This window comes from Pseudonaja textilis, unplaced genomic scaffold, assembly GCF_049901715.1.
Source record: "Pseudonaja textilis isolate UNSWEBS1 unplaced genomic scaffold, rPseTex1.2 PTEXSCF25, whole genome shotgun sequence".
NCBI lineage: Eukaryota > Metazoa > Chordata > Lepidosauria > Squamata > Elapidae > Pseudonaja > Pseudonaja textilis.
Window position 1 is genome coordinate 109002 of NW_028262874.1, and position 27739 is coordinate 136740.

The window sequence follows — 27739 nt, forward strand, 5'->3', positions numbered from 1 at the left end:
AGTCCATGGAGCTATTACAGCCCAGGAGACCATCTCATTGCTATGATCAACACTGCATCAGAAATATCTCATATAATGTTCCCTTTCAACAGTCCTCCTTCTAATCCATCCCATTTGTAAGTCATTCAGAGTGATAGAGTTGCATTCCCTCCATTTGCAATTCTAACACTCTCTTTTTCTTCTTATTTCACTGAATTCTATATTACAGGATGTGTTTAATTTCCAGAAAGATTTTGATTTGCATGGTTTGTTGTCTTATTTTGTGGAAGACCCAAACCAAAAAATGGGGCAGAAAAATCCTGAAGAAGGTTGACCTTATTTTCCTCTCTCTGTAGAATCCTGGGTTCATCACTTAACTGATCTTTGGTTTTAGATCAATGTTGGCTTAAGCCTCTGTAGACCTGCGGAGACAAAGAGGGTTTTAAAAAATGATATTGCTTTTGTTGATAATAACATGAACATTTTTTTTAACAGCCGGCTTTCTTTTGGTTATTCAGAAACCCTACGCTTCATTTTTGCCATTCAAGTGACCAATAAGAATTCCCAGCTCCTGCACAATCTCACGCTTGGCTACAAACTCCATGACAATTCTTTTAGCACCTTACGCACTTCAGATGCCTTGCTGGACATTTTCTCCACTGGAGGCGCCAATGTCCCCAACTACAGCTGTGGAAGGAAGGAGAACCTTCTGGCTCTTCTTGATGGAGCTAGCAGGGACATCTCCATCCAGATGTCAACCTTAGTCGGCATCTACAAAGTCCCACAGGTGTGTGTGTGTGTGTGTGTTTGTGCTCCTTTATCTGAGTGGGATGGTGTTGGATGGGCAATAGATCCAACCGTATCTTTTCTATGGAAGCCAAGAGCTGCTTTTCTCCATATTAGAGAATATGTCAACTATGTTCTATGTTCATGTTCAAATTCATTATAAACGTCCTGAAGACCAATAAAGTCCCTGGGGAGGACTTTCCAATGGATATTCAGATATTCAAAAATATTCCTACTGATGGGGCCCTTTATATGTATGTTTATTTCACATATAAATAGTAGTTTTCATATCCAGTGGGGTTGAAGTTGGCAACAGTAGTGTCTCTGTGTGTGTACAAAATGAAATAAAAAGGACTCTAGTAATTACAGGTTAGACTAACAGATATTGTAGCTAAAATATATGCCAGGTTCCTTTTAGACAAATTTGACAGAGGGAAGAAGAAAAGTTCATTCTTTGAAGAAAAAAAAAGTTTTAGGTACAGTTAAAAGTTACATCAATTTGAATAAGAAATAATGCATAAATTAATAATTGAATATTGACCACAGATTTGCCTTGAAGTACATAACATAAAATATGTCAGTGGGGTAAACCACAGTTGTTGGCTTTACAGATGTTAGGGCATCATTTGACATAGTAAAAGGAGAAATATTATGGAGGAAATGGATTGCTCTTCAAAAGGAGCTGTTGGGCCTGATCTAAGCCCTTTCCTCAAACATTTGTGGGAGAAGGAAGTTTGGAGCCATGAGAAGATCGATCGATCCTTTCCATAGGCTGAGAGATGGGTGCCTATTCATTCTCTCTAGATATTAATGACTAGTTGCCAGGAGTAATGAAGGGCCCTGAAGTGCATCTGCTTAATGTGCTAAATACAAAATGGGACATTGGTTTATGTGGATAATTTATTTTGATCATACTCATAAATTGCATTCTGTAGGCTGTTGTCAAAACTTTGCTCCCACTGGTAATCATTCAATGATTATTGATAATAAATCAAAGTCAAAAGCTATGGTCTTTCAAAAGCAACATCATAGCCATAGATGCCTATTTGATTGTGAGCCAACAGAGCCAGTAACACCTTTCCTTACCTGGAATAATTTTCACTGAGACTGGATATTGCTTCCCACATCATCAAAGTAGCCACTTAGAAAAAGGGCACAAATGAATTTAGTGCTTAAAAAAACACATAACTATCCAGCTTTCTTTCCATTTGTTAAAGTATATAATGCCAAACTTATCCCAAGCCCTTCTATCAAACTGAAATTTGGGGCTTAATACGCATCACTACTGGAACAAACCCAATGACAGCATCTGAGAAGTATCTTAAGGATGAAGCTGCTTCCCTCAGAACTGAACTGGGAATTTATGCAATTTATCCTTTATCTAAAATGAATGTATATAATTATTTGTGCACAATTAAAATTATGGAATCTGAGAGACTCCCAAAATTCTCTGTGTTAGAACTGTAAAATTTCAGTTAAAGACAACATGAATTGTACAACTGACAAATTATATTAGGAGAGGTGTTCTCTCTTTCTCTTGTACAACTGGAGAACACATCTATTACTGGAACGTCAATTGTCTAGGAGAGAGAAGGAAGGAGAGATCAGTATCTTGGCCTGAACATCACACAAATGACCCTATTGGGGTCAAAGTAACAGACAGCGTATCCTGGCCCATCACAATTTTAAAAAAATACACATAATACAGCCCATTATTTGAGCAAAACAGTTAAATTGAGATCGGGATATGTGGGTGTGATTGTGGTAAATTGTATAGTTGATTTATATTCTTTATTATTATTTCTTACTAAATTTATTCTTGCATTCTGTTTTTATACACAGATTTATTAAAGTTCTGTGTTCTACATTATGCAGTTTGATATGACTTCATGGGAAGTCAACAATAAATCATTCAAATATGTCTGTGAGAACTAATAAGGAACTATTAAAAATGAGTATTTGGATTTGATCTAACCCCAAATATAACACAGCATTTTTCATTGCTTTTTCAGATCAGCGTTGAACCCGTTTCAGAGACTCTGAGTGATAAAACCAATTTCCCCTTTTTCCACCAAATACTCCCCACAGAAGGATTCCACTACCCAGTAATTGTCCAGCTGCTACTCCACTTCAGATGGACCTTGATTGGTCTCTTTGCCTCAGGCACAGAGGAGGGAGCACATTTCATGAAGGCTTTCCCTCCTTTGCTTGTCCAGAGTGGAATTTGTGTTGTTATATCACAACAGTTCTCAACAACTGGATATACAGCATCCCTCAGGGAGGGCCTCTCTAAGTGGAGACAAGTCAACGTCTTTGTTCACTTTGTAGAATATGATTCCCTTTGGGCCACAATTCTTCCTTTCCATTTAGCACTCAGGCGTTTGCCAGGACCCATTGAAGGGAAAATCTGGATCTTGACAGTCTTGGGCCATTTCACAATTAGAAGGCACAAACTTCTCAAATTTGTCCATAGTATTTGGGCTTTTCATTTGCAGATGAAATCTAACTACATATATACTTCATTTGAACCCAATTTATTTTTGGAACCTCAGGTTGAAGATCATTATTTTCATTGCTCTTTTTCTAAGCACGTATTTTCTGTCAAAGGCCACAGAAGATGCACCCAAAAAGCCCCTCTGGACACCCAGCAGAAAATAAACAGGATCAGAATCACAAATTATGTTCATTTGTACAGTATCATTCAGACTCTGGCCCAGGCCTTGAATGCTGCTTATTCCTTCAGATCGAGGAGGAGGAAAAGCAAAGAGGTCCAAGAGAGGCTGGAAGGTTGGAGGCTGCAGCCATGGCAGGTAAGAGGTCCTGACAACAAGGATCCCTCAAAGTTAGTAACTTTTTTGAAAGTACCCAAAGGAGATGCGGAAGAACCTTCTGAGGACAATAGCTTTGGCCAATTTAATCATTCATGTCATAATATTCCAAAGATCACTCAGAGGATTATGTTCCTAAGAGAAGGTGTCATGACTGATATACAGTATTTTGATATTAAAAACTGCTAATTTTAAAAATATTAATAACATACTTAGCTAAATCTTTAGGGTGTTTTGCCTTTTGAAGGTAATGGTAACTCTTGTTCTCCCAACTAATAATATTTGCAGGTCAAATGAATATAAAAAAAAATCATAGGTGAATGAGGTAAGAAAGCAGATTTTTGGCTTTTAACATTCCTGGAGTTTCCATTTTAGTTTCATCCCTTTCTGGCGAAGAATGAGTTTTGCAATCTTTCTCAGAGGAAACTGTACTTGGACCAAAATGGAGATGTAGCAGGAGATCTAATCATCAGGACCTGGAAGGTTCTCCCCAAGATGGATTTCATCTTTCAGATCCCAGGAAGATTTGAAAGAGGGAGAGTTATTATCAACCAAGATGCTCTTTCAAGGCTAAAGTTGCACAACAAAGTGTGTGAAATATTGGTGTCTTTTCTCTGTTTTCCAAAGCTTTAGGAACCATTTTCACTGGGCTAAACCTAATCACCATGGTGGGTAACCTTCACTGAGAATTGAATGTGGAGGGGGATGATGGTTTTCTTAGACTGTCTTAGCCATGGTTCTGTGAATCCTAGGTAAGAAATTGCAAACAAATAGGTTTGTATTCTTTTTTTGTTTTCTTTTTATTGTTCCTAGTACAGTAACCGGCAAGCACAGTTAAGCTGAACAAGGTTAGCACTGAAATCAATCATCTTTCAGTGTAATTTATCCCTTCACCCCACCCACCTAATTGCTGTCTATCTCCGCCCTGCACTCATGTCCCAATTACCCTATTAACACTATAATTCTATGGGCTATATCGCATACTAACTAAGCCACGATTCCCAACTACCCCTTACTCCTCCCGTTCCTGCAGTTGCTCTCTCTTGATTTATTTACCCACCCTGCCAAAAGCTGTCTTTATAAATTTATTAGTATGATGTTCCTCGTCATTAATGCTGCATTGCTGATTGTGGGTATGTAATGAAGTGTTTGTATTCCCCCCTCATCAATTTAAACTAGTCAGCGTGCAGACGTCATCTGGTAGCAATGTTTGTTTCTGTTTCATCTCCTTCAAGCCCTTAATCTTCCAATGCTGTGGAGCGAGTTGTTTCACAAAGCCCGACAGACTGCTTGGGAGGCTTCGCTAGTAATGAAGAAAATGTCCTTCAGATGCCAAGATATGGAACAAGGTTCTAAACTAATTGAGAGAACCTGGGATCCGGGATGACAATTCTTTAGGACCTAGATGATGGTCCTTTTGTGTCTCCTCCATATTTATTATCTCCATAAACCTGGAGATAGATCCAGCGAGTGCTGGGTGTTGTAGAGCGATGGTAAGGAAGAGGCATGAGACCAGAGCGTACAACTAACAAGGCTTTATTGCAGAGAATAAAGGGTTGTCGCGTCTGCTTGCTAACTAGCAGACTAGCGGGCGACAACGGGGCTGGCTCTGCTCGACAGCCGGCTTTTATAGCCGACTGTCAAACGGAGCCAGCCAATGGGAGCGGCTGATGCTCCCGCTCAAACAGCGGACCTGGTTGGGAACTCCAACCAGTTCCACAGACATAACACTCCTTTCCCCCAGCTGGGAACATGCATAGTCCTGTAGGTAAGTAGGTTGTCTGCGCTGGCGACCGGAACGTCGCAGCTCAGGTAAACTGTTGGCTGGTGACAAGTCCAGGCCCTCGGGACATGCCTCAACAGTCGTTGGGGCATGGGCTTGACCAGGCGTAGTGTTCTGAGAGTTCGGTGATCCCCCTTGTTCGGGCTGACCTGGACTGGTCACCAGGCCCGGTTGGCAAACTGGCTCGCTCGGCTGCTGGTTCGGTGATTCTAGCCGGAAACTCGGATCCTCCAGCAAACCCTCCTGGTCGACGGGGAAAACCGGGTCCCGCAGGGAGCTTCCGTCTGGCACCGGCAGGGAGACTCTGGCGCTGGCAGGTCGGGTTGGTTCGGTATCGGCCGCACTTCTCCGTTGCCTTCTGAGTTGGTCCACGTGTCTCCGCCACAAGCATCCATCTTCCAGGAGGATCCTGTAGGATCTTGGACCCGTGACTGACACGACTCGACCTGGCACCCACAAGGGATCTCCCGCATAGTTCCTGGCGTACACCAGGTCTTGCAAGGCAAAGTCTCTGACCAGACTGTCAGACCCTAAAGGGGTGTCTGGGCAGTAGTGGGGGTGTAACCTGTCCAGGGTGGTCCTAAGGCGTCTCCCCATCAAGAGTTCGGCAGGGGATTTGTTAGTAGTGGTGCAAGGCGTCGTGTGTTGGCTGAGAAGGTAACGGGACAGCTTAGAGTGCCAGTTTTCCTGGCCAAACCTGGCGAGTGCCTCCTTGGCTGACCTGACTGCTCTCTCAGCCATCCCGTTGCTAGCGGGGTGAAAGGGAGCTGTAAGGATGTGTCTGATGCCCAAGTTAGCAACGAACATACTGAACTCACATGATGTGAACTGCGGGCCATTGTCAGACACCAGCGTGTCAGGAAGTCCATGGGTGGCAAATAAACGGGTCAGGGCTTTAACTATGGCCTGGGTGGTGGTCGTGGAAAGCAGGGCCAAGTCAATCCACTTAGAGTAGGAGTCCACGACCACCAAGAAGGTCCTGCCATGCACCGGTCCAGCCAGGTCGATGTGCAGGCGAGACCAAGGGGCACTAGCACTTTCCCACCTGGTGGGCGTGGCAGCTGGTGGGGCAGCCCTGGTTTCTTGGCAAGGTTGGCATGTGCTTACCCAGCTGGCGATTTGGGCATCCATGCCAGGCCACCAGACGTAGCTGCGAGCCAAAGCCTTCATCCTTACGATGCCCGGGTGGCCCTCGTGAAGCACCTTCAGGATGGGTACGCGAAGGGAGGCTGGGATGACTACTCTTGTACCCCACAATAGACATCCCTGTAGCTTCGACAGTTCCTGCTGACGGGTTTTAAAAGGAGCAAAGTCAACTGTACATTGAGTTTCCAGCCACCCCCTTCCCACCCAGTCCAGAACCTGGGCAATTATCTTGTCTTTTTTTGAGTGCGCAGCGATGTCCTTGGCTGTCACTGGTAGTTTGAGTTCGTTGACCTCAAAAATGGCGTGAATCGGTGCCGGGTCTTCGACTGGGACTGGTAGGGGGCAGCGACTGAGGGCATCGGCGTGACTCAAGTTCTTGCCCGGTCGATGCACCAACTTGAATGAGTAGGCGGCCAGAAACAAGGTCCATCTGGTCATTCTGGGTGAAAGTACCTGCGGGGTTTGCTTATCTCCAGATAAGAGTCCCAGGAGAGGTTTATGATCAGTTACAAGTTCAAAATGGTGCCCGAACAAAAATTCATGGAACTTTTTAACTGCAGCAACCGCGGCCAAGGCCTCTTTATCTATTTGACTGTAGTTCCTTTCTGCCGTAGAGAAGGTCCTAGAGAAGAAGGCAATTGGTGCCTCGGAACCGTTGGGAAGTCTGTGGCTTAGGACAGCCCCAATCCCAAAAGGGGATGCGTCAGCAGCTAGGACCAGGGGAAGGCATTGGTCAAACTGAATTAAGACTGCCTCCGACGTTAGTAAGGATTTGACTGACTTGAAGGCATGGGCTTCTTTGGGTCCCCAATGCCATGGTGAGTCTTTATCTAACAGTCTATGTAAGGGTTCAGCGACAGATGCTTTGTGCGGGAGAAATGAGGCGTAAAAGTTTAGTAGCCCCAGAAAGGCTTGGAGCTCCGTCTTGTTAGTTGGTGTGGGTGCCTCATGGATGGCCTTTACCTTGGACTCAATTGGGTGGATGCCAGAGGCGTCTATCCTATAACCCAGAAAGTCCACTTGCCTAGTGGCGATGGCGCACTTCTCCCTTTTAAGTTTGAGGCCATGCTGCCTAAACTTCTCTAGAACCGCCCTGACCCTCTGCATGAGCTGAGGTCGGTTAATAGCTGAGACTAAGATGTCATCGAAATAGGGAACCACCCCTGGGAGACCTTGGAGGATTCTTTCCATGAGTGATTGGAATATACCCGGGGCCACGCTTATGCCAAATTGGAGGCGCTTACATTTGAATCCCCCTCTGTGAGTGACTATGGTTTGTAATTCAGCTGTCTGATCATCAACAGGGAACTGTTGGTATGCCTGGGACATATCTAACTTGGCGAAAATGGTGCCGGGTTCGAAAGTGTGTAACAGGTGTTGAATAACAGGGACAGGGTATGCGCTGACCTGTAGATAACGGTTGAGTGTGGTTTTGTAGTCTGCGCAGATTCTTAAACTGCCATCTTTCTTGAGTGGTGTGACTATGGGAGTCTCCCATTTGGCAAAATCAGTGGGTTCTAACACCCCTTGCTTAAGTAGCTTATCTAATTCTGCGTCCAATTTGGGACGGATGGCGAAAGGCACCCTGCGTGGCTTTAGGCGAAGAGGGATTGCCTGGGGGTCTACAGAGAACGAGATGGGGGTGCCAGAATAGCAACCCAGCTCGCTGCTAAACACATCAGAATAATCTGAAAATAATGTATCTACGTCAGAAGTTGAGACAGCATGGACCCCAGTTACACTAAGGCCGAGGGAGGGAAACCAATCTAGCCCCAACAGGCTGGGGAGGGCACCATTAACAACCACTAAAGGCAAATGGCCTTTAAAGGTTTGGAATTGCACGAGAAACTTGCCTTTCCCAAGGACAGGAATGTTCTTGCCCTGGTAGTCCCGCAGCGTCAGGTGGCATCTTTGTAGCTGTTTCTTTGACAGTCTGGGCTGGATCTTCTTCAGGGTTTCCCAGGAGATGATTGAGAGCGCAGATCCCGTGTCTACCTCCATCCTGCAAGGTTTACCTTCTAGGAAAACAGAAATTTTGATTTTATCAGGGGTTTGGGAAGTATGGTTAGCGTGGTAGCAGGTATAGCAGTCCTCCACTTGCCTTTGGGAATTAGAAGGTGGTGGAGATCTTTGAGGCAAGATGCGCCCTGTTTGGCAGACTCTAGCGAGGTGACCCTTCTTTTGGCAATTGAGGCAGATGGCGTTTCTAAACCTGCAGGATGCCCTAGAGTGGGAGCCTCCGCAGGTTAGGCAAACAGGAGGTTGTTTGGGGGCGAAGTTGTTTCTCTGCCCCGCTCCTACCTGTGAAGGTTTCTGATGTTTAAGGCGATAAACGTCTGATGGGTCTGTGGGGTCTTCTTCACTGAGGACTTCTTCTGAGTGGATGGTGGAACTGCTGGGCTTTAATGGAGTGCCTTGAATCTCAGCTGCTGATTGGGCACAGAGCTCAGCAGCTAGGGCTTCCTCCATGGCTAGGGATAGGTTCAAGTCCTTTTTTGCCAGTAAACATCTTTGGAGTCTCAGGTCTCTAACCCCACAGACGATCTGATCCAACAACATGTCTTCTAAATAGTCTTTGAAACCGCACTGCAAGGCAGCTGTCCTTAGGGCTGCCATATACTCGTTGATTGACTCCCCCTCTGCCTGTTTCCTCATTCTGAAGGCGTACCTTCTGGCTATCTGGGAAGGCTTCGGCGAGTAGTGGTTGGAGAGGATTTCTTGTAGTTCATCCCATGGGATGCTTCTGATGGCGCGTGGTGCGACTAACACTGTAGCAGTGTCAAAAACTGCAGCCCCACAATAGCTGAGGAAATAGGACTTCTTTTTATGTTCCGCAGCGTCAGCTAACCCGATGGCATCGAGGAAATGGCTGAAACGATTTTTGTAGGAGTCCCATGTTTCCTCGTTTGGCTTGAATGGCGGGAATGCTGGATTAGCATTCATTGTGAAAATGCAGGGTTCGTCTACTTCAGTCGTCTTTTGAACTCGCGCTCTTAAAAGAGCGCAGGCTGTGACTGTCTCTCTGGGCTACGTAGCTCTTTTTGAATTTCGCGCTCTTTGTGAGCATTGGCGGCCGCGGCTACGGTGCCCGTGGCTCGCCTCAGTGAATACAGCTCAAGCAATGGCGGTTTTGAATTTTGCGCTCTTTGTGAGCGTTGGCGGCTGCGGCTTCAGCGCTCGTGGCTTCGCTCTCAGTGATTTACAGCTCTTTGAACAAACGCGTCTGGCTAGCCTTCGACCAATCCCATCCTCGTCGCCAGTCTTGTAGAGCGATGGTAAGGAAGAGGCATGAGACCAGAGCATACAACTAACAAGGCTTTATTGCAGAGAATAAAGGGTTGTCGCGTCTGCTTGCTAACTAGCATACTAGCGGGCGACAACGGGGCTGACTCTGCTCGACAGCCGGCTTTTATAGCCGACTGTCAAACGGAGCCAGCCAATGGGAGCGGCTGATGCTCCCGCTCAAACAGCGGACCTGGTTGGGAACTCCAACCAGTTCCACAGACATAACACTGGGGATTGTGGTGCTGATAGCCTCCAGTTTGCTTATTCCTTGTCTTCAAATATAACAGAAGAAGGCAACTCTGTTGACTAGCAAATGAGTTCAGGTTTGGACTGAATCCAGTGAAGGTTACAAATTTTCAGATGATACTAAGCTGGCAAGAATAGCTAACTGTCGCGTTGAGCGACCGGTCTGTTGTTTCGGCTTTCTGGTTGATTGCTGAATTCCTCTCAGAGAATAACCCTCGCAAGGGTGAGTTAGTCCTCGCAAGGACGAAGTTTAAAGTAACCCTGCAAGGGTGAGAAAATAGCCCTGCAAGGGCGAGATAGAGTGGGACCTCGCAAGGGTGAGGCTAGGCAAGACTCTCGCAAGAGTGATTGCCAAGCAAGCACAAGAAATAAAACACACAAAACACAAGAGATCTTAAAATGAGGCAACACTTTGAGCCTGGGGGAGATGGGATTCCCTGGCTGCCCTGGAACAGATGGAAAATGTCCGGGCTTCTCTGCTTCTCCTGCTCCTTTCTTCTCCCCCAGGCTTTTTGCTGTCCTCTTTTATTGTGCTAATTCAAGGGAGGAGGTGAGAGAGGAAATTTACAGGAAGGTAAAGAGATACAATGTTAATCTTTTTAGACCAGTCTACGTGACATGAGCCACATACTCTGTAGATGCTACTTTGTAACAACTATAGATAAGCAAATCTTCTTTGAATTGTCTGAGGTTAATCTTTTATTAACTCCTTCCTGTCAGTGCTTTTTCCTTCTATAATGTTCTGAAGAACAATTATTGCAGTCACTAATTGATGAGTGGAAATAATAGCAAGAGAAGGTGGTGTGTCTGCAAGTGCACGGTTTACCCATTGAGTTGCTAGGGCTGTGTTTACTTGCTTTAAAGCTTCTAGATGCTGAGCTGAAAGATAGACCTTATCTGCAGGATTTTTAATCCTACTAGTGCTTGAAAAAGCGGTGATAGCATCTGTGTGGTTAGAGCAAGATATGGTCTAGCCCAGTTAATAACTCCCAAGTACTGCTGTAATTGAACCAATGTGGTTGGCTGTGGAAGTGTGAGTGAAGGAATATGTGGAGATGCTGAGGAAGCTAAAACCTTGTGACCTAAATATTGCATTGGGTAGTGAGACTGGATTTTTTCAGGTGCTATATGTAACCCTGCTTTTGCTAATGTGGTCAAGAGGATCGGAAAAGTTTTTTGTACCGTCCCCTTTGGCCCATCAGCTGCAATTAAGATATCATCCATGTAATGATATACAAGAAAATTAGGAAATTGAGATCTATAAGGATGCAGAGCCTCATTGACAAAATATTGACACATAGTTGGTGAATTAAGCATACCTTGTGGAAGAACTTTCCATTGATACCTAGATGTGGGTTTAGAGTTATTGAGTTCTGGCACTGTAAATGCAAAGATGATTATATCCTTTTGTGCCAGAGGTATAGAAAAGAAACAGTCCTTTAAATCTATTATTATGAGATCAAATCCAGATGGGATCAAATTAGGATTAGGCAGACCATTGAGTGTAACAGAAAGAGTTGGTTTTGAAGCTTGAACAGGTTTCTGCAATGCAAACAAAGAAAGAGGTTCAAAAAGAGGCAAAATTATAAGTGTAGCAACTACTGTCCCCTTTTTTAAAGAAAAGCAACGATCTCCTATTGCAGCCAATGCAAGATTATTAAGAGCAGAAGAATCATATAAGTAAGGAGCTGAAACCACACCCTCTATTGTAAGAGAAGAATTGGGAATAAGTAAGACAGGTGTGGAAGGAGGAAGAGGTTTGAAAAGCATTGCAGTTAAAGGAAGAGTAAAAACAGCACCAGGATCATCATACACAAGATCCTCTAACAATACCACAGGAAACGTTGTGGCAGTTAGTTCAGCCTTTGTGGCGGGGCTAGCTGAAGACCCCTCAATTAGTTTCCCGAAGGCTGTGAAGGAGAAGGATTAGAATAACAATTTGAGGCCCAATGATAGCCTTTCCTGCAGCGAGGACAGATAGTTTTTGGCTGATTTTCATTTACTCCAGCAGGCAAACCCCTGCGGATTTCAGCCTCAATACCTTTTTCATATTCAGATTGCCACACAACATATTGTGCTGGAGTCATAAGCATAGAAAAAAGCATTTTCCAATCATACAATAACATAACTGTATTAGCTGTAACCAAAGAATCAAGTATTCCCCTAGTAAAAGGAGAATGCAATCCATAAGTTGTAACTGCATCTTTTATATTTTTCAAAACTTTAAACTCAATGTTACTATGAACATTGCCTCCTCCCCCAGGGATGATAGTCATAGGATAAGCAGAAGGTTCTCCTGTTTCTAAAGATAGAGGTGATGACAAAAGATTAGTTATGATTCCTCCCATAGGATTCATAATAGGAGAATCAGAAAGAGAAGGAAGAGCAGGAGGAGGAGGGGAAGAGATATCTGAATAAGGAGGTGGTAAGGAAGAATTTGATTCCAAATGAGCTGCAAGAGGCTTAGAAGTTTTTGAATTAGAAGAGTGGGAGTCAGAAGAAACAGGAGAAAAGGAATTTTCAGGAAGACTAGTAGGAGGATATATAGTTGTTATAGCAGCCATTATTGCTCTCCAAGAAATAAGTATATCCATGGGAGCTCTGGGAACTTTATGTAAATATTTTCCTAATTTTTCCCAGTCAGAATGGCTAAGAGTTCCAACAGATGGATAGGCTGGACAGTGTGCCTCAATATAAATTATAAATTTATTTAAAGATTTTTTAGAAATAGGGTACACAGTGGTACCATTGGTTTTTTGAAAGGAATTAGCTTTCTTCACTAGATTATAAAGTTCGTCCCTATGCCCTGACGAAACTTGAGAAATCGAGGAGCCCATACTTACTTTTTTTGTCGACGTAGCCTATACCAGGCAAAGAAGAATGAGGTGAAGAAGATGCACTTCTAGACAAAAGTCACACCTTGGAACCAGAAAGGCGAAGGGATCCCAGACGATTAGAGATCCCGGACGAGCCCCCAGCTGTCGCGTTGAGCGACCGGTCTGTTGTTTCGGCTTTCTGGTTGATTGATGAATTCCTCTCAGAGAATAACCCTCGCAAGGGTGAGTTAGTCCTCACAAGGACGAAGTTTAAAGTAACCCTCGCAAGGGTGAGAAAATAGCCCTCACAAGGGCGAGATAGAGTGGGACCCTCGCAAGGGTGAGGCTAGGCAAGACTCTCGCAAGAGTGATTGCCAAGCAAGCACAAGAAATAAAACACACAAAACACAAGAGATCTTAAAATGAGGCAACACTTTGAGCCTGGGGGAGATGGGATTCCCTGGCTGCCCTGGAACAGATGGAAAATGTCCGGGCTTCTCTGCTTCTCCTGCTCCTTTCTTCTCCCCCAGGCTTTTTGCTGTCCTCTTTTATTGTGCTAATTCAAGGGAGGAGGTGAGAGAGGAAATTTACAGGAAGGTAAAGAGATACAATGTTAATCTTTTTAGACCAGTCTACGTGACATGAGCCACATACTCTGTAGATGCTACTTTGTAACAACTATAGATAAGCAAATCTTCTTTGAATTGTCTGAGGTTAATCTTTTATTAACTCCCTTCCTGTCAGTGCTTTTTCCTTCTATAATGTTCTGAACTGAATACGTGCCTTTTAGCAAGATTTCTTCCTGTGGAAAAATACAAGACAGAACCAAGATAAAATAGTCACAGCTAACACCCTAGAACAGTGGTTCCCAAAGTGGGCAGTACCGCCCCCTGGGGGGCTGTGGGATGCCTTAGGGGGGCATTAAGAGACAAGGGGGATGGGAGGGGGTGCTAACAGGTGACAGAGGTGGGCCCCTTGCAGGATGTAATTCAGGGGTGGGATTCTACCGGTTCATTACCATTCCTGGTAGTTTGGAGAACCTGTAAAACAGGCCCCTGGCTGGCCCTGCTCCTCTCCACCAGCTCCTCCGTTCCCTGCCCAGTCAGTCCTTACTGTGCATGTGCGACAATCGCTGATGGCCACAGGGGTGCGTTGGAGAAGTGGAGCAAGCAAAGCCAGAGGTCGGTAATTTTTGCTGCAAAAAGCAGCCAGACGTCGTGTGGTTTTTTGAGTGCAGCTGCAGTCCAGCCGCACTGAAAGAAACATGTTGTCGGTCTGTGCTCCATTCAAAATCCAAGAAAGAAACACTCAGACTCCAATGGTTAGAGCAAAGGTCTTCTTTTACTAAATTTCAAAGTGGAAGCTACAGAGAAGATTCTGAATCTAAAGATTTTGGCGCGCAGATCACATATACAAAGGGATGGAATTGTTCCCACCCCCCAGAGTTCAAAAGACTCTTCCAATTAAAAGTTCTGCATATGATCATGTGGGCATCTTCAGGTGGTGATGAGGCCTCTGTCCGTTGACCTTGACATATTTTGATAAAACTTCGCAGCTGCGCAGAGGATAGAAAAAGTAGGCAAGGAAATAGAAACTTAAAAAGAGGAATTTATACTCCCCCCCTCCTTCCCATTTACAGCATAGGAATGTAATACCTCCAGCTTTCTTCCCTTCCAATTCCCCCCTCCCCCCATTGCTAATGACAGCCGAAAGATGGAGCAGTAAGAAAGATACAAAGTAAGGAAGAAACAAGGCAGCATATAAGATGTAGAAGGGATCATCTTGAAGGCTGACACATGTGGTATCTGGAGGCTTTTTGCAGTGAAAATTACCGACCTCTGACTTTGCTCTGCTTCTCCAATGTGCTACCACTGCCGCTCCTGGGCACCGGCCATGCAGGCTCACCCCATTGCCTGCTGCACCACTTCGCTCAGACTTGCTTGGGCAAGTCCCTCCGGTGTAGTGGGCTCAATGGGGTGGACCTTCGAGGCTGGTGCCTAGGCCGCAGAAGCGCGTTGGAGGAGAGCAAAGCCAGAGGTTGGTCATTTTCACTGCAAAAAACCTCCAGCCGCCGCATGTATTTTTCAGTGTGGCTGGAGGTGGCAGTCCAGCGCACCAAAAAACTGGCTGCAGGTATTCGTGACAAGAGCGATGTGGGTTGGCGGGGAGCCCAGCAAAAACAATGGCTCAGCCCTGGCTTGCTTTCCCTGGCAGCCAGCTGTGGGAGGAAGGTAAAGTCATGGCCATGGGATGATGAAAGAGGCAGTCCTGGGGGAGGAAATGGGGAGATTAAGGGCCGGGGCCTCTGAAAGGGGAAACGGGGTGATACAGGATTAACCCAGGCCTTGACAGATTAGGCCATGCCTGCCTGGGCAGAAAATAGATAGATAGGTTAAGGAAGGGATAGGGAGAGAGGGAAAGAGAGAGATGGAATGAGAGAGAGAGAGAAGGAAAGAAAGAAAAAGTGAGAAAAAAGAAAGAGAGAGGGGAAAGAGAGAGAGAGAAAGAGAGGGAAAGAGAGAAGGAACAGACAAGAAAATAAAGAAAGAAAAAGGGAGAGAGAGGAAGAGAAAGGAAGAAAAGGGATAGACAAAGAAAGAGGAGGGATGGAACGACGGGACAGAAAGAAAGAGAGAGAGGGAAAGAGAAAGACAGAAAAAAGAGAGAGGGAATGAGAGAAAGAAAGAGGGAGGGAGGAGAAAGTGAATGGGATATGGAGAGAGGGAGGGAGGGAAAGAGAGAGAGAAGGAAGAGACAAGAAAGAAAAGGGAGAGAGAAAGGGAGATAGAAAGGAAGAAAAAGGATAGACAAAGAAAGAGAGGGGGGTGGAAGAAAGGGACAGAAAGAAAGAGAAAGAAAGAATAAAGAAAGAAGGAAAGAAAGAAAGGGAGGGAGGGAGGAGAAAGTAAATGACATATCTAGTCCAACCACCTGCTCCAGCAGGGTTAGAAGGGAGAGAGAGAGTGTGTGTGTGTATGTGTGTGCGTGCATGCACGCACACACAGCTGTCAAAACTTTAAAAATAGGTCAAGTAGCTCTGGGGAGGTCAGTCATAAATTAGAACACTTGCTAAGCAAACAGCCATTAAGCGAGGACCACTTGTATTTGGTTTGCCAGTCACCAGGCCATGCCCATCCGGTCACGTGACCACCAAGCCACACCCAGCCAGCAAGCCACACCCACCCAGTCACATGACTGCCAAGCCATGCCCACAAATTAGGCCATGCCCTCAGAACCAGTTCTTAGGAAATTTGAATCCCACCCCTGGGTGGGGGCACTGAGGATGAGATTGTAGCACCAATGGGGTGGTGGACTGAAAAAGTTTGGAAACCACTGCCCTAGAAGATAGGCTCCAGAGCCAGATGGATCTCGACAGACTTGAACTCTGGGCCGTATCTAACTAAAGGAAATCCAATGTAGAGAAAAGTAAAGTCCTACACTTAAGATAGAAAAACCCAAAGGACACTTATAGACTGGGTGAAACCAGGCTCAGTAGCAGTAACTGTGAGAGGGATCTTGGAGCCTTAGTGGACAACCAGCTACATAGGAGCCTGATCTTTATTTCCTGATTTTTCAACTTCAGCTGCTGAACAAGCCACAGCTGCAGTTCAAAAAACAAGAAAAGAGGGCTGTTTCAAAGGCTGCTTCTCGGCAGGCAGCGTGCTGATGATGTGCTAATGATGATTTATGCCGATTTACAGGCCTGCTCACAGCGGGCAGGGAAGCTCGTAAATCCTGAGCCAGTAGTTAATCCTTTTGTATCCCACCCCTGATTAGAGACTAAAACATACGAAGAACCATTGCAGGAACTGAACTTGGCTAGTCTAGAGAAGAGAAGAACCGGGGGAGACATGATAGTAATCTTCCAATATTTGAGAAGAGTCAAACTATTCTCCAAAGCATCTGTGGGCAGGACAAGAGCAATGGGTGGAAACTGGTCATGGAGAGATTCAACCTGGAAATAAGGAGAAATTTTTTGACAGTGAGAACAATCAACCAATGGAACAGAAGTTCCCCCAGGAAGTCGTGGGAGCTTCATCCCTGGAAGCTTTCAAGAAGAGATTAGACTTCCATCTGTCAGAAATGATGCAAGGTCTCCTGCTTGGTCAACGGCAGGCTGGGGGGTTGGACTAGATGACCTGCAAAGTCCCTTCCAACTCTGTAAATCTGTAAGTAAAGAGGCCTTGTGGGTCCTCTTTGCAACTAGAATTCAGCTTCTCCAAACTTGCTTGCTCCCTGCCTCCCTGTCCAGAGAGACTCTGGGTGGCTTATAATAGAGTGTGTTGTTTGTATCATGTCTCGTATCATAGGATTCCATGACTGAGAAAACCGAAGTACCGGAATATTTCTCTGACCCAAAGAAAAGCCCTTCCTGATAGCAAATGTAATGAAGGGAAATCTGAAAGATGTACGTTGGGCCTTTGGCTTGTAGGAGAGCTCTTCCTCTGAAAACCCCTTGAATGCCACAGTTTTTCTTGGTGGTCAGTTACCTTCAGCCTCTCTGGGTGAAAAGGAGATTCCAGATTGAACTAATAATAAATGTGGGTTGCAAAGGTGCTTTTTCAAGAGGCAACTGGACTTTTTGGTTTTTCTTTAAAGATGTTTCACTTCTCACCCAAGAAGCAAAACATCTTCAAAGAAAACAAGGAAGCTCCGTTGCCTCTTGAAAAGGTACCTGAATGACTGAGAATCTCCATAGACACTAAATGTGGGTCTTTCTTTCCATGTCAGTTGCTGTCACCTAATTGTAGTTTTTCAAGGAAAGGACCTTTTCTAGGATCTCTAGATGGGTTTTAGAAATACCATCTTCTGGAACTTCCGGGTTGCCGGGCTTCGACGACAGCAGGGATTCGCGTCTCTCCGCGATCCCTGCTGTGCTCGCCGTCTTGGTGCCTCCGATCCAGATGGATCTGGAGGATAAGGCTGCCCCGTAGAGGCAGCCGAAGATAGGGAGGATCTGGGAAGGGGTTTGGGAGTGTCGCAGACCCCCTCCTCACCCAGCTTAACCTCCTTTTCTCAAGGCAGTGGAGCGGCGGTCAGTGATGGCCGCCACAAAGAAGCCGGCAGCTGGAAAAGATTGTGCTGGAGGAAGAAGGAGAAAGAAGATTCAAAAGTGAAAGTGCTGGCTGTGCCGGGAAAATAACAGCTTCTAAAACCCTGGAGTGGAATTGTTTATTGCCTGAAAGATACATTGTACCCCTAAGAAGAGAAGAGCGGCGGAGAAAGCTGTTAAGGGAAAACTTTTTTTTCTACTTACTCTCCCACCCCACAGAAACATTAAATGCAGAACTGGAAAATGCATTGGGCACCGAAGGTATTTTAACTTGAAAACTATCAGAGAAAGGACTTTGGACTTAACACCCTCAGAAATTGGAAAGCCCGCACTGGAGGTATGGATTTCTGAGCGTTTAAAGGGAAATTGTTGTTGTAAGTGGGGGGAGAGGAAAAAAAACTTTTTGGATCAGAGCTTGAAAAAGGAGGAGACTGCCTAGAATTTTAAAGAAAGATACATTTTAATGGGAACCTTTTGATCAATCAGTAACCCCAGAAAGAGAAATTGAAGAAGGTAAAAAAAAAAAAGCATTGAAAGAAATAGTTTATTTGGACTTTTTAGTGACTTTGGAATTTTTTTGGAATTACTCTTGATTAAAAATACTTGGGTGGTTGTTTTTGAAGAAGTCTTTCTCTTCATGATGGCATTGCTTTTGGATGAATTAAAAACTCAATACCAAAAATATAAGAAAGAAGAGCAAGATGGAAAAGATACTTTGGGCACTCTTTTTCAATTTTTAGAAATGGTGGTACGCACTTATGAAAAATTGATTACGCAGCAGGATGACCGGAACAAAGAAGAAGAAGAAGCCATTTTGGATGAGCAATGGGTCTACTTTGGGGAGGAGGAGGAAGAGGAAAAGGAAAAGGGGATTTTAAGGGATTTTAACAATCCAAAAAGAGAAAAATGAGATGAAAGGTGGATATAAGGTTAGAAAACAACAGAAAGTGGGTAAGCAGAAGAAGAAAAGGGAGGAGGAGAGACAATGGGGTAAAAAAAGGCAAGGAGAAAAACAAACAAGTGAGAAAGGAGGGGATGAAAAACCTTAATGGTGGGAAGCAAGACTTTAAGAAACAAAATCTATTTAGAGACAATGGGTAAATTTAATTGAAAAAGGGATTCTGGAAGGTACATAAAAGTGTGTTTTTTATGTGTATTTAGAGTATGTGTATTAGTATGTATGATTTGCTCTTTTATGGTATTTCTGGTGGGTTGTAGGCTTACATTTTGTAATTGTAGTGTATTTGCTTTTCTTATAAAGTTTTTTGTGTAATTCTAGAATGTACTAACCAGAATCTCAATATAATTCAAGTGTTATATTAAGTATTGTTAAGTTAGGGAAAAGAGTTAAAGGTGTTACTCCAATTAGTGTACAGGAGAAGTATATTCAAAGAAAAAAGATGAATGGATAACTGTAAAAGAACAGACAAAAAATGATAAGTACTATGAATTGTATTGAGATAAGATAAACAAAATATAATTAAGAAAGATAAAAGAGGGAAGAAGTTATATAGAAAATTGAAAATGGTAATAAGATATGGATTGACATATAAAGTAAATATGATTTTTGAATTTGTGTCTGTGCGAAGAGTTTTAACCCGGGATTAAGCAGCTTTCAGAAATGAGGTTTTTTATGTTCTATGTTATGTATGTTTTGTCTATTGTTTTTTTAAAAAGGCAAAAATTTTGATTAGTAAGAAATATAATCTGGACAATAGAATGAAAAGGAGAAATTGGGATAAGATATGAAGATGAGCAGATAATGTAAATGTACATATTACATTTGGCACATTTTACTGGTTCTTCCAGAAAGACTCTTTATGTTAACATGCCTTGATTGTTTGTATGTTTTGTAAAGCTAACAATTTTTTTTAAAACAAAAACAAAAATAAGTCAGAGGAAATATAAGTGTGATGATTGAATAGCAGATAAACTAGAAAAGAAATGTTATTGAATAAGAGTAAAGAAAAATAATGTGAAATCTGTTAAAGGGAGTTTATGTGCCTACATGGAAATGGGATAAACCAGAAAAATGCGATATAAAATAATGTGTTACCTGCTTTGTAAAGATCTATGATGGAAAGCGGTTTTATGTTTTTAATGTTTAATGATGTTTTGTTTTGTTTGTTTCTTGTTAAAATTAATAAAATTTGTTTTTTAAAAAAAGAAATACCATCTTCTGGCAAAGGACTCATGTCCCATTTTTTGCAAGAAAAGATGCCTCAGCTACCCTTTCTGAGGGGCAGTTCTTGTGACCTCACCTCCATCTCATCTCACTACAATTCTAGAAACTAAAAAGTCCATTTTATCCTTGTTTCAGCAGCACTGCAGAATTTAACAGATAAATATACAAATAAACAAGAAACATCTCCTTTAAAATTGGCAGTTGTAATTTGAAAGGAAATTCTCCTTTGTATGTTAAGTTGGAGACTGTTTTGGAGTGGATTTTCAATGTTTTATACAATGCAGAAGAAACCCTTGCAGAATTTATTGGTCAGAGGTTTCTTTCCTCCACAGTTTATCTCTATTTTAATACATCTGATGCAGTAAAAATTTAATAAATCTCAAATTTAGAATAAATTGTATTGATATACCTTCTTTCATTCTTCAGATACCCATCATTTTAAAATATGATTATCTATTCATATTAAATTTAAGCATTTATTAAATTTAGAATAAATAAATGCAAATTTTAATATGAATAGATTTTAAAAGTATGGAAATAGGAAGAATGGAAGAATGCACATTAATGAGGGTCGTGAGGAGGAACTGGCTGGTTATCACTTAATGCTTAAATCTTTTTTCAGTTCCAATCCTCCAAACTTTATTAAGTAGAAAAGTCCCTTCTTGTCATGTGATATGCCAGAAGCAAAACTTTAGGAATTAAATGAAGCATCTACCAGTAATTGTATTTTGTATCTCCTACAACCATTTGAAACTAGTCAGAGATATCATATGTTCCTGAGTGAAGACCAGAGGCTACTTGGATAATGTCTATATCTACTTCTGTTTTCCATGGATGGAAAGTCCTAACATATTTTCTTTGCCATTCCTTCCTTTTTTCTCCTTAGTCCTTGCCTCAGTCCAGATGTGTGGAAAGTTGTCCTCCTGGATTTGCCAAGGGGGCTCGAGAAGGAGAGCCAGTTTGCTGCTACAACTGTGTTCCTTGTCCAGAGGGGACCTTCTCCACTCAGGAAGGTGGGTAACACCAGAGGACAGGAAGGCCTGGTGGAAATGGACCTAGCTGGAGCATTGTTGTGAATGTACATGTGAAATAAACACTTTGAAGCTTAATTGTTTTCTTGTTTATTTTCAAAATGCACAATTTCATATTTAATGGGAAGAATAACCAAAAGACCTTGAAGGAAAGATTAAGAAGAGATTGGAAGGTAAAGCAGATTGGGCAAGCTTTATCATTGTTCGGGAAAATAATTCTTAACCTTTCTAGGGACACCTGAATTGTTTGAAATTTTTCTTATATCCATTGCTTTTCTTCATCTGAAGCATATTGACATTATGTCATACCCCTAAATCAACACATAAAAAGTTATATCAAGCAATCAATTCTATTGAGGTCATCAACCACCATAAGCAAATGATCTTCTTGAAGGATCAGAGAGAAGATGCTTTTGAATATTTTCAGCTTGTTTACTCTTTCTTTCTTTCTCTGTCTCTCTCCTTCCCTCCCTCCCCTCTCTTTCTCATAGTGAAATGCAAACAATTTTTTTGTTTTTTATTTTCTCAGATACTGAAAAATGTACCAAGTGTCCAGATGATCAATATCCAAATGAGGACAGAATCCAATGTGTCCCCAAAGTTATAACCTTCTTGTCTTATGAAGAACATCTGGGCATCATCCTGGTCTGTTTTGCCCTACTCTTCTCCCTAACCACAGGCCTTGTTTTAATCCTCTTCATTAAGTACCGAGAAACTCCCCTTGTCAAAGCCAACAACCGGGACCTCTCCTACATCCTCCTGGTCTCCCTCCTGCTTTGCTTCTTGTCTTCTTCTCTCTTCATTGGTCAACCAAGGAAAGCCACCTGCCTTCTCCGACAAACGGTCTTCAGCATCATCTTCTCAGTTGCCGTTTCTTCCCTCTTGGCCAAAACCATCATGGTTGTGTTGGCTTTCCTGGCCACAAAACCAGGAAACCGACTGAAGAGATGGTTTGGCCAACTCCATCATCCTTTCTTGTTCTGCTGTCCAGGTACTCAACTGCTCCATCTGGCTGGGAGTTTCTGCCCCCTTCCCTGACTCTGACCTCCACTCCCATCCTGGAGAGATCATCCTGCAATGCAACGAAGGTGCCGTTGTCATGTTCTATGTCATCCTCAGCTACATGGGCTTCCTGGCTGCCATCTGCTTCATGGTGGCTTTTCTGGCCAGGGATCTGCCTGGGGCCTTCAATGAAGCCAAGTTGATCACCTTCAGCATGCTGGTCTTCTGCAGTGTCTGGGTGACTTTTGTCCCCACCTACCTGAGCACCAAAGGGAAACACATGGTGGCTGTGCAGGTTTTCTCCATCCTGGCCTCCAGTGCTGGTCTGCTGGGCTGCATCTTCATCCCCAAGTGCTACATTATCCTTCTGAGGCCAGAGCTGAACACAAAGGAGCATCTTACAGCCAGAACAAATGTAAAAGCATGAGACATAACAATCATGATATTTAAAGAATTGTAAAATGTCAATTTATTTGAAAGAATACATTAATTATTTCCACTTAGACAATATCCATGAGTTAAAAGAACATCATATCTACATGCTTCCAAATAGGAAATGTTTGGATTATTGTAATTCATGTAAGTCTCTTCATCTCAATAAATCTTGGTAAAGGGAATTTTGTGAAAATCATTCAGAGGAATTTGTTGTTCAATGAATTTGACACCTTATTCGTACTGACAGCAGCTAAAAATGTATCTATGAGAGAATGAATAGGAAAACTGGTAAGATGGTTTGTGTGGGAGCCAAGCTCCAACTATGTTGTTTGTCAATCTCCATGAGAGCCATTGGTCATCCCACCAAGCCAGAGAAGGCAGAGGCTTTCAGGGCCTCTTGCTTAGATGTTCTCATCCAAGGAGACCTAGTTAGCACCCCTTTCCCATAGCTGCTTCTGCCCTGTGAAGGAAGCTTCTCCATGAGATCCACCATCCTGTCTCCATCCCCTGATTAACACCAGTTCTTTCCCCCAATGCTTGAGCTAGTTGAGACCGGAGTCCAGAAGATGCAGAAGGAGAAGAAGCCTCATAGGAGAGTCAGGCTTCATCCTGACCAGATTGGGCTACTTGTGGCTGTACCGTGTGAATAGTTGCAAGCAGGAGTTTGGGGGCATCTCAAACTCCACCAGAGGAAAGAGGGTCTCTCTCTCTCTCTCTCTCTCTCTCTCTCTCTCTTTCTCTCCAAGGTGGGAAGCCCAGCAGTGCAACCCTTGAAGGCCTCACCTGGGGGTTCACCTCAGTCCTCTCGGGCTGCTTCCAGCCCTGGAAGCCCCAGGAATAAGTTCTACCAAGGACTTTGCTCCAGGCTCCCCAGAAGCGAGCGGAAGGGGGGAGAAGAAAGGTGAATATTCTGACTGTGTGATCCTGAACATCTCTGGAGATAAATTTCAAGGAACTGTAAGGCAATAAAGGCAGTATTGATCTGTTCATGACTGCGCTGTGGGCCAGGTTTGAAGACCCACTTGCTGAACGCAAGGCCAGGATTAGGATGAAGATGATAAATCAGGGGAAGAGATCAGTGTCCAACTACACCCAGGAATTTAGAGAGCTGGTGTGTCATATTCAAGGCTGGTCCCAGGGAGCCCTGATAGAAGCTTTTAAAGATGGGTTGAATGAAGAGGTATATCAAAGCTGTATTGCCAGAAGAGACTCCACTGAGCTGCAGCTGTAGTACGTGCTGGCAGCAGAGGTGGAAATTGATCTGACCCCAAACAGACAGCTTGGTTGGAGCAAGTCCTCCCCCACCAGTCCTCAAGAAGCCTTAAAACCTCAAAAGGGAGGAATGGCAGCAAAACCCAAGTCCACTGCATGCTTCCGATGTGAGAAGGAAAGCCACCGAGCTGCAGACTGCCGTGCCAAGCTAGAGCCAAAGGGGGTGCCAGGAGGAGGAAGAAAACTTGAAAAAACCCCAGCAAAGCCTCGGGAAATGGCGCTTAAAGCAGAGGAGGTTGTAGAGATCACTCCTCCAAAAGGAGAGGAGCTGGGAACTCCAATCTCTTCTGAAGAGAGTGAATCTGAATCAGAAGATAACTCACTGGTAAGTCCAAACAAGGGCCCTATGACCATTCCAGTGAGATTAAGGGTACCCACATTGGGAGCCAAAGGGGAAATGCTGGCCTTGTTAGACTCTGGGTGCACAAGGTGCGTAATCAGCTCGGAGGTAGTGGAGAAAATGAGCTTAAGGCTAAAGACTTTAAAAATGCCCATGGCCGGGAGATGGGAGGAGCTGGCGCCGAGACGATACGGCTTGCAATCGAGCTCTACGATTGCAGCCGATATCTTCGCCCCTAGCCGGTCCAAACGGACCTAAACCGTCCCGTAGGGACGGTTATTGTGAGGGGCATACCCTGTGGATCCCAGGGACACCGCAAAGTCCCTGGATGACCCAGGAGAAGTCCCTTTTGTTGGCGGTGAAGAGGCAGCCCCCATGCTGCTGAAGTCGGGGTAGCTCCGGAAAGGAAGAGGCTGAAGGAAAAGTGTGTCGGCTGGGTGAGAAACTGCTTTTTTAAAAAATATTTTGAGGTTTGAAAGGACACTTTGACTGTTAGAAGAAATCTGTATGATTTTTTGACAAAACTGAATTGGCGGCGTTTTTTTAAGGGAGACGTCAAAACGAGGTTTTACTTTTATTTTTATTTATTTTTTGCTACCGGACTTTATTGCTACTTAGTAGATAACCGGACTGGTCTTTTTTTTTTTTCTTTCCACATATATTTCATTTTCCCTTGGATCTTTTTCTTTTTAACTTTTTTCTAGGCTAGAGGCTCCCTTTGGTTATTTTTCTTTTTGTATATATATGTATATATTTCTTGTTCTTTTTTTTTGAACTTTAACTATCTCTTTGTGAGAGGAGGAGGGAAAGTGAGAACTGAGAAACTTTGTAACACTGCCAACTAGAGGCTTGAAGCTTTATTTGAAGTGGAGAAAATTATGAAAGGCTCCTTCTCAAGGACACTTCTGTGATAAGATAGAGGGGAAAGCGCAGTATTATTACAGGTGCTTTTCTGGATTTCTATCAACAATTAAATATTTATGGCTTGACTTTGAAGCCTGTGGGAAAGGGAAGTGAGCCATAACAAAAGCCTTGGATAATTAAACAGAGTGCAGTGTGTTGTTTCTTTCTTTTAAATTCTCTTTTTTAATTCCACTACCCCCCCCCACCACTAGCATTATTGTAAATTCTTATTTTAGCAATGTTTTTATTTTTACCTTTTATTTTCAAGGGGAAGCCTTAGAATTTTTATATTTTTATTTATTTATTTATTTTTACTTTTATTTTTTCTTCTTTTTTATTGGGATTTTTGTTTTTTTTTATTTATACTCCTGGATTTTTTTGGTCTCCTTTTCTCTTCTTTTTAAATTGGGATTCTCTAATTGGATTAGGGTTTGAAGAACCTGAAGATACTACTTCTTTTTTTTTCTTCTCTTGCTTTGTTCTTTTATTATTATTATTATTACTATTACTGGGCTTGCTTCTTTTTATTTTTATTTTTTATCCTGGATTACTCTATAATTGGATTAGGGTTAGGAAGAACCTGAAGAATTTCCTTTTTTTTTTTCTCCTTTTTTTTCTTTTTTTTTTTCTCTCTCTCTCACTATTGGATTTTTTGCTGCTGGACTTTTCCACTTTGGATTATAACTGGCTACGTTTTTGATTGGATTAAATTTGAAAGAATCTGAAGATTTTGAACCACCTAAAATGAGCAGGAAACTCATACCCCCGGGTGCTTCTATATCTTCTTCTGCTTCTTCACCATCTGGAGGACAACGTTCAATGCAGGTAATGTCAAAGCAAGATAAAGAACAAGAAAAAGTAACTTTACTGATGATCATGCAAGGAATTCAAGACCTTAAGACAAAAATAGATATCATTGAACAAAGAACAGGGAAGACTGAAGAAAAGGTGGAAAATATCCAACAGATGATGGTGAAATATGATGTGAGAATTCAAAAAGTTGAAGAAGAGGGTAAACGAAGAGAGGAGAAGATTGGAAATATTCATACTAGATTAATGGTGGTTGAACAAGAAAAAAGCGGGATGTTGAAGTGGGAGATGGAGAGGTCCGAATTTTATCTTAGATTCCAAAATATAGAGGAAGAAAAAGGGCAAGATTTGGCTGCGATAATGATAGAAATTTTGGCTGATGCTTTGGAAACAACAGAGGAAAAGATGATGGATGGAGTAGATGAGATATACCATGTTTCCACAAGGTATGCGATGAGAAATAACCTACCCAGAGAAGTCCACATTAGATTTACTAAAAAATCTATTAAGACACAAATTTTACAAGCGGCAAGAGAGAAGATGTTGAAATACAAAGGTAAAGAAATCCTGGTCCTAAAACAAATACCTAGAAGAGTGAGAGAGATGAGAGGAGAATATCGATTTCTGACCAAAGCGTTATTGAAGAAGGAGGTGAATTACAGATGGCTGATCCCAGAAGGATTGATGTTTATATGGCAAGAACAGAGATATAGAATTGATTCAGTTGAGAAAGCAGAACTCTTCTACGCAGATTTTTTTGGAAGGAGAGAGGAAGAGGCAGAAAAAGAGGTCTTATTAACTGAATCCCAAGAGGAACAAATGGAGATGGAAAAAGAAGAAGGCGTAGTACATGGACAGGTGGATATCAAAGATCAACGTGAACCAAGATGTATGAGACCTGCCAAGTCTAAATATAAAATATCATCATGGAAGAGAAAAAATTGATAACAATGAACATAAACGGACTGAATTCAGCTGCCAAGAGAAGGAAGACTTTTCATAAACTAGGGAAATTAAAGTTTGACATAATTTGTTTACAAGAAGTACACATTAAAAAACAACATGAACATTTGTTAGTGCAGCCAAAATTAGGGAAATTATTTACTTCTTTGACTCAATGTAAGAAAAGAGGAGTGGTCTTATATATTAAAGAGGCTATCCCCACAAAACTGATCTACACTGATGAAGATGGAAGAATATTAATGGTGGAAATGATGGATAACAATATAAAAATACTTTTGATTGCAATTTACGCCCCAAATGATAAACAAGAAGAATTTTATAAAAAATTACATATGAAAATAATTGGACTGGACTATGCTAATATAATTATGATGGGAGATTTTAATGGAATTGTGGACAATAAATTAGACTATATAGCAACAACAGCAAAGCATAATAGAAAGGTACTTCCTAAATCCTTTTTTAAAATGACAGACGAATTAATCTTAAAAGATATATGGAGAGAAAGAAACGCCAAAACCAAACAATATACTTTTTATTCAAATAGACACCTATCATGGTCCAGATTAGATATGATCTGGATCTCAACGGAATTAATATCTAGTATTCAAGAAATAAATATTGAAGCAAGTACTTGGGCAGATCACAACCCATTGACAATTAAATGGAAGGGCCAAAAAAAAAGATCGAGATGGACGTTAAATAATACTATCCTAAAGGAGAAGGAATTTATACAATGGCTCGAGAAAGAACTTGCCTTTTTCTTTAAAGAAAATAGAAAAGAAGATACTTCAGCGCAGAATGTTTGGGACACAATGAAGGCATATGTGAGAGGTTTGATAATAGATTATACAAGAAAAAAGAATGCTAGGAAAA

At 42.7% G+C, this 27739-nt stretch overlaps 1 pseudogene across 1 annotated transcript; it reads left to right on the forward strand.

Annotated features, from left to right (window-relative positions):
- On the forward strand, window positions 1-23543 carry LOC148123669 (vomeronasal type-2 receptor 26-like; annotated as a pseudogene). Its single transcript, XR_015740588.1, has 7 exons — window positions 1-116; window positions 475-766; window positions 2778-3575; window positions 3969-4181; window positions 20994-21120; window positions 21668-22555; window positions 23122-23543. The product of XR_015740588.1 is annotated as a vomeronasal type-2 receptor 26-like (transcript).
- The last annotated feature ends 4196 nt before the right edge of the window (window positions 23544-27739 follow it).